Source organism: Rutidosis leptorrhynchoides, chromosome 6 (assembly GCF_046630445.1).
Source record: "Rutidosis leptorrhynchoides isolate AG116_Rl617_1_P2 chromosome 6, CSIRO_AGI_Rlap_v1, whole genome shotgun sequence".
In the NCBI taxonomy this organism is placed as follows: Eukaryota; Viridiplantae; Streptophyta; class Magnoliopsida; order Asterales; family Asteraceae; genus Rutidosis; species Rutidosis leptorrhynchoides.
Genome location: NC_092338.1, coordinates 371,359,682 through 371,366,759, shown reverse-complemented (window position 1 = coordinate 371,366,759; position 7,078 = coordinate 371,359,682).

The window sequence follows — 7,078 nt, the reverse complement described above, 5'->3', positions numbered from 1 at the left end:
TTGAAAGTATCCGAAAAAACCGTCAAGAAAACAATAGTAACTATTCCCGGCTAATCTTTCCAACATTTGATCAATGAAAGGTAAGGGAAAGTGATCTTTTCTGGTGGCGTCATTTAGTTTTCTATAATCAATACAGACACGCCATCCTGTTACAGTCCTAGTAGGAATAAGCTCATTTTTTTCATTTGTGATGACAGTCATGCCACCCTTCTTAGGTACGCATTGAACTGGGCTTACCCATGGACTATCATAGATTGGATAAATTAAACCTGCATCTAGCAGTTTAATAATTTCTCTCTTAACAACATCTTGCATATTAGGATTTAGTTTTCGTTGGCGTTGCACATATGTTTTATGACCTTCTTCCATAAGGATTTTATGTGTGCAATACGAAAGACTTATTCCTTTAATATCATGAATCTTCCATGCAATAGTTGGTTTATGAGCTTTTAATACAGAAATGAGTTGAGATTTTTCATTTTTCGTAAGAGAAGACGATATTATTACAGGTAATTCAGATTCACCATGTAAATAAGCGTATTTTAAATGATTTGGAAGTGGCTTTAACTCTAATGTCGGTGGTTCTTCTATCGATGATTTGTATCGATATCTGTTTTCTTCTTTTAACATTTGAAGTTCTTCTGTTGTTGGTTCGTATTCATTAGCCATGAGTGCGGCTAACATTTCAGCTTCATCAATTGGTTCAGTCCCTTCTCCTAAAGAACATTCTCCTATTGCTTGTAATTCTGGAAATTCTTCTAACAATTCTGCATGTGAATCTATAGTTTGAATATAATAACATGTATCATCTGCAGATTGCGGTTGTTGCATGGCTCTATCAACAGAAAAGGTAACACTCTCATCCTCTATACTTAGGGTCAGTTTCTTACCGAACACGTATATTATTGCTTTAGCCGTGTTTAAGAATGGTCTTCCTAATATGAGAGGAACTCGAGAATCTTCTTTCATGTCCAGAATAACAAAATCTACTGGAAATACTAAAATACTAACTTTAACTAGCATGTTCTCCATTATCCCTCTAGGATATTTTACTGATCGATCCGCTAGTTGTATACTTATTCATGTTGGTTTCAATTCTCCAAGGTCTAGTTTAGTGTATAGTGAATACGGCATTAAATTTATACTAGCACCTAAGTCTGCCAATGCTTCTATTGAACTAAGACAACCCAGAAAACATGGAATTGTGAAACTTCCTGGATCTGATATGTAACAACCCGACTTCATAAACTCAAAACGCGTACCAAAAAAAAAAAAAAAAAATTTGTATGTCAGTGCATCTGGACGGCGTCCAGCTCAGAAAGGTGGGACGGCGTCCAAACATTTGGGACGACGTCCAGCTCAAATAACTGGGACGGCGTCCAAGCAATTGGGACGGCGTCCCAATGGTCTTCCAGCTACTGATCACGGGTCCAAATCACACGAGTGGAAAACCCGCTTCCCGACACTTTCAAACGAGAACCTTTTTACCACAAGTCAATATAAGTGAAACTAAGAGATTTTCATCATCAAATCAAGTTTTACATCATCGGGCCCACATCGCCCATTTTACGAGTTTCGTTCAAAAATAAAAGTTTCGACCCAATATAAGTTTAAGTTCCAAACGACACTAGAGCATGGTCTTTGGGGTTAAACTACCCAATCTCGGTCGAACTCCAAAAGCTAACACCCAAAAGCATCCCCTAACCAAAACAAGTGGGAGATCACTAATCTAATTGAACGCTCTTACCCTTGTCAACGCCCGAGCCTATAAAAAAAGTAAACAACGAGAGGGTAAGCAAAGCTTAGTGAATGCAATAATTATACGAATACATATATAATTATACCTACTTGCATACACTTACACAACCGCAAACATGCTAGCAAACAACATTAGCTTATCGTCGCAATAACAAGCTATAATTCGCCAATACCCCCAAGCTAGCATAACAACCGCATATAAATATAACTCGAATAATATAACATGCTTACAACACAAATAACCATGGTTAACCAATAGTACAAAGGAACGGCGCTCGCGAAAATGCCATCGGTGTTCATAACATCCGTTAGGGCACTTAACACCTCGCACCACTAACCCCTAGGGTGGCACCTTAACACCTCGGCACATCACCCCGAGTGGCATCTTAACACCTCGATACAACACTCATTATTTTACGGAGTGGTGTCTTAATACCTCGACACTACACTCCTAGGTGGCATCTTAACACCTCGATGCTACACCCGAGTGGCATCTTAACACCTCGATGCTACACTCTTCACGTGAAACGTGGTGTCTTAACACCTCGACACTACACCTTTCACGCTACAACAAATAGATACATTATATACATACGTATATAATTATTCCACTCACCTCAAAGTCTTCGTGTGAGATAACCGAACTTGCAACGTCAATGTAACGTACCTATTACATTTTAGCACATAATCAATTCACAACTCAAGTCGGTCAAGTAACTCACTCAACAATCTAGAGTCTTTTGACCCTAAGTGCAATCCCGACCCATTTTGCACCTTTAACCCTAATAATGGTTAACTTCACCAAAAATCCAAACTTTAGCCAATTAAGGTATTAACACACTTTTAACCACAAAGTTAACTCGTTTTCATACATGCAAGACAACCTAGGTCATCAAAGACCCATTTGACCCATTTCTAGGTCAACACACCCATTTGGGTCACCCACAACCCAAATCACACCCACTAATATTAACTATAAGTGTATTAGTATTTACTTAGGTCTTTAAGACCCATTTACACCATTTACCCTTTCAAAACCCTAGGTTAGTCACCATTTGGGTCTTCATGACCCAAACTTACCCAAAACCCCAAATTACTCACAAATGGGTTTTATGTGCAATACTAACCCAAACCCTAACCCTTAAACACATTAAACTAAAGTAATCAAGTTTAGGGCTTACCACAAGAATCAAAACGAAGCTAACGAGGAGATGAACAACTTTAATGCTCGAGCTAAAACCCGAAACAAGCTTCTTCTTCTTCTATTTGAGCTTTCTCACACTTGAATCACACTCTCTCACTAGGATTTAAGTGGATGAAGTTTGGTGGTTAGGAATGGAGTAATGAGGCTCAACCAAACTGATCTAGGGCCTTTAATTCGTCCACCAAGTGAAATTACCAATTTACCCATCTAAGATATTTAAAAGCAAAAAGACATGCCTGCCAGCCATTCTGGACGGCGTCCCAAAATGTTGGACGGCGTCCAGGTCTTCGATCTGGGACGGCGTCCCAAATTGTTGGACGGCGTCCAGGTCTTCAAACTGGGACGGCGTCCCAAATGTTTGGACGACGTCCAAACCCAAAAAGAAAACAGGATCTTACAACTCTCCCCCACTTGAACCGGATTGCGACCTCGCAATCCAAGCCGCATGACACGAGGGAAGATAAACTAACACGAACTCTTCGGGCTCCCAAGTGAACTCGGAACCTTTACTTCGCCGCCATTGAACCTTGAAAGTTCTCACCTCTTTATTCCTCAACATTTTCACCTTCTCGTCAAGGATAGCAATCGGTTCCTCGACATATTCTAACTTGTTGTTTAGCTCGATCTCGTCTAAAGGCATCCATGAGGAATCATCCGCAAGACACTTACGGAGGTGGGAAACATGAAATGTATTATGGATCCCCGCAAGTTCTTCGGGTAATTCCAAACGATAAGCAACTTCGCCAACACGAGCTAAAACTTTGAATGGCCCAATAAACCGAGGAGCTAACTTTCCCCGTTTTCGAAATCGAATAATACCCTTCCATGGCGAAACCTTAAGCATCACCATATCGCCTTCTTGAAATTCGATCGTTCGTCTACGTTTATCGGCATACGACTTTTGCCTATCTTGAGCCTTCTTCAAATGTTCCCGAATCAAATCGATCTTGCTATTTGTCTCTAAAACCAAATCGGTACTCCCGATCTCTCTTTGACCCACTTCTCCCCAACAAACGGGAGTTCGACACCTACGCCCATAAAGCATTTCGTAAGGTGGCATCCCGATACTAGTATGATAACTATTATTGTACGAGAATTCTACCAAAGGCAAATGCTCATCCCAACTACCACCAAAGTCAATGATGCACGCCCGTAACATATCTTCTAAAGTTTGATTCGTACGTTCGGTTTGACCGTCCGTTTGAGGATGATACGCCGTGCTCAACTTCAATTGCGTGCCCATATCTTCATGAAACTTTTCCCAAAACCGAGATGTAAAACGGGTATCTCGATCCGAAATAATAGATATAGGAACCCCATGTCGCGAGACCACTTCCTTGATAAACAACTTAGCCAAAGTCTCCGACGATATCGCTTCTCTAATGGGAAGAAACAAAGCGCTTTTTGTCAATCGGTCAACTATAACCCAAATCGAATCGAATTGGGTTCTCGCCGTTTTAGGTAACTTTGTAATGAAATCCATGGTAATGTGCTCCCATTTCCATTTCGGAATTTCTAACGGTTGCAATTTACCATACGGCTTTTGGTGTACGGCTTTTACTTGCAAACACGTGACGCATTGCTCAACATACTTCACAACATCACGCTTCATGCCCGACCACCAATAATCTTTCTTCAAGTCAAGATACATTTTCGTCGCGCCCGGATGAATGGAGTATTTTGACTTATGTGCTTCATCAAGTAGCACTCGTCGGTAATCACCCATCTTAGGCACCCACACCCTTCCTTGAAAAGACAACAAACCACGCGGACCCATAGTAATAAACTCCGATTGGCCCACGATTCGCTCCGTATGCTTGTTGTGAACATAAGCGTCTATTTGAATCTCACCAAGCTTTTCAAGAAAATCGTTGGTAATAATCAAACGTAACGACCCCACTTTTATCGACGGATGTTGACTCTTTCGACTCAACGCATCCGCGACCACATTCGCCTTACCCGGATGATAAAGTATTTCACAATCGTAGTCTTTCACCACATCCATCCACCTACGTTGGCGATAATTCAAATCTCGTTGATTAAAGAGATGTTTCAAACTCTTATGATCCAAATAAATCGTACACTTGACACCATACAAGTAATGGCGCCAAATTTTCAACGCATGCACAACCGCCGCCAACTCAAGATCATGAGTCGGATACCTCGTTTCATGTTCCTTTAATTGTCGAGAGGCATAAGCGATGACTTTACCTCTTTGCATTAGAACACACCCGAGACCATTTAAGGAAGCATCACAATAAACCACCATGTCTTCAACACCTTCCGGTAACACTAACACCGGAGCTTGACACAACTTCTCTTTTAACAATTGAAAAGCAATTTCTTGCTCGTTCTCCCAAACACATCTCGCATTCTTCCTTGTCAATTTCGTCAACGAAGAAGCGATCTTAGAAAAATCTTGGATAAACCGACGATAATAACCGGCCAATCCGAGAAAACTTCGGATTTCCGTAGGCGTAGTCGGTCGTCCCCAACTCTTCACCGTTTCGATCTTCCCCGGATCTACTTGAATACCGTTTTCGTTCACAATATGACCAAGGAATTGAACTTCCCTTAGCCAAAATTCACATTTGGAGAACTTTGCATACAACTTCTCCTTTCGTAGCGTCTTCAATACTTCACGCAAATGATGTTCATGTTCGTTCATACTTTTCGAGTAGACTAGTATGTCGTCAATGAACACTATTACCGACTTGTCCAACATAGGTTGGCACACTCGGTTCATAAGATCCATGAATGCCGCCGGTGCATTCGTAAGACCAAAGGGCATAACTACAAACTCATAATGCCCGTAACGCGTTCGAAAAGCCGTTTTCTCTATGTCTTCCTCACGGACCCGCATTTGGTGATAGCCGGACCGTAGGTCGATCTTAGAGAAATACGTTGCACCTTGAAGTTGATCAAATAAATCGTCAATCCTAGGTAATGGATAACGATTCTTGATCGTCACTTTATTCAACTCACGGTAATCAATGCACATACGCATACTACCATCTTTCTTCTTCACAAATAACACCGGAGCGCCCCATGGCGAAGCACTCGGTCGAATAAAACCCTTCTCGAGCAACTCTTGGGTTTGATTTAACAACTCTTACATTTCCATTGGTGCTAAACGATAAGGAGTTTTAGCAATGGGAGTAGCTCCCGGAACCAACTCAATACGAAACTCAACTTGTCTTTCCGCCGGAACACCCGGTAATTCGTCTGGAAAAACGTCTTCGAATTCACTAACAACCGGAATTTCACGAATAGGTGGTGGCTCATTACGAGTATCAACAACATGAGCAAGGAAAGCCATGCCACCACTAACAACAAAACGACGTGCCCGTGCAAAAGTGCATATCGGCACCGGTCTCCTTCGCTTATCACCATGAATAATTAACTCTCCCCCACTTAGGGTCTTCACACGAATAAACTTATCATGGCATGCAATATCGGCTCTATAACGATCAAGTCAATCCATACCAACGACAATATCAAAGTCGCCCAAGGTCATTGGAATAAGATCAATTTTAAAGGTTTCGGCACCAAAAACAACATCACAATTTTCACACACATCAACCACTAGCACCGTCTTGCCGTCCGCTATTTCGACTTCTATCGGACGACTTAACTTAGCTAACGGTCTATTAAGTTTAGGCACAAATTTAGGAGACACAAACGACAAATTTGCACCGCTATCGAAAAGAATCCTTGCCGGATTAGAATTAACCATGTAAGTACCTGAGACAACTTCGTGCGATTGTTTGGCTTCATCATTGGTCATCAAATAGTTGCGACCCCTAGCCGTACCCACCGCCTTCTCTAACCGTTTCACATTTTCATTTCGCAAATCGGGACACTCCGGCTTCTTATGCCCCTCTTTGCCGCAATTAAAACAAGTGATTTTGTTTCCGGAACGTGGTTTCGGACACTCACGAGCCATATGACCCGGTTGCCCACAATTGTAGCACGTATAAGAAAACCCACCGGTAGTGCCCTTCTTTGCACTATTGACACTTTCGGCCCCCCTCTTGCTCTTGCTCTTCTTGCTTGAGGCGTTAGAGTAACTAAAACCTTCAAACTTTCTTTTGGAAAACATGAAATCACTCTTTC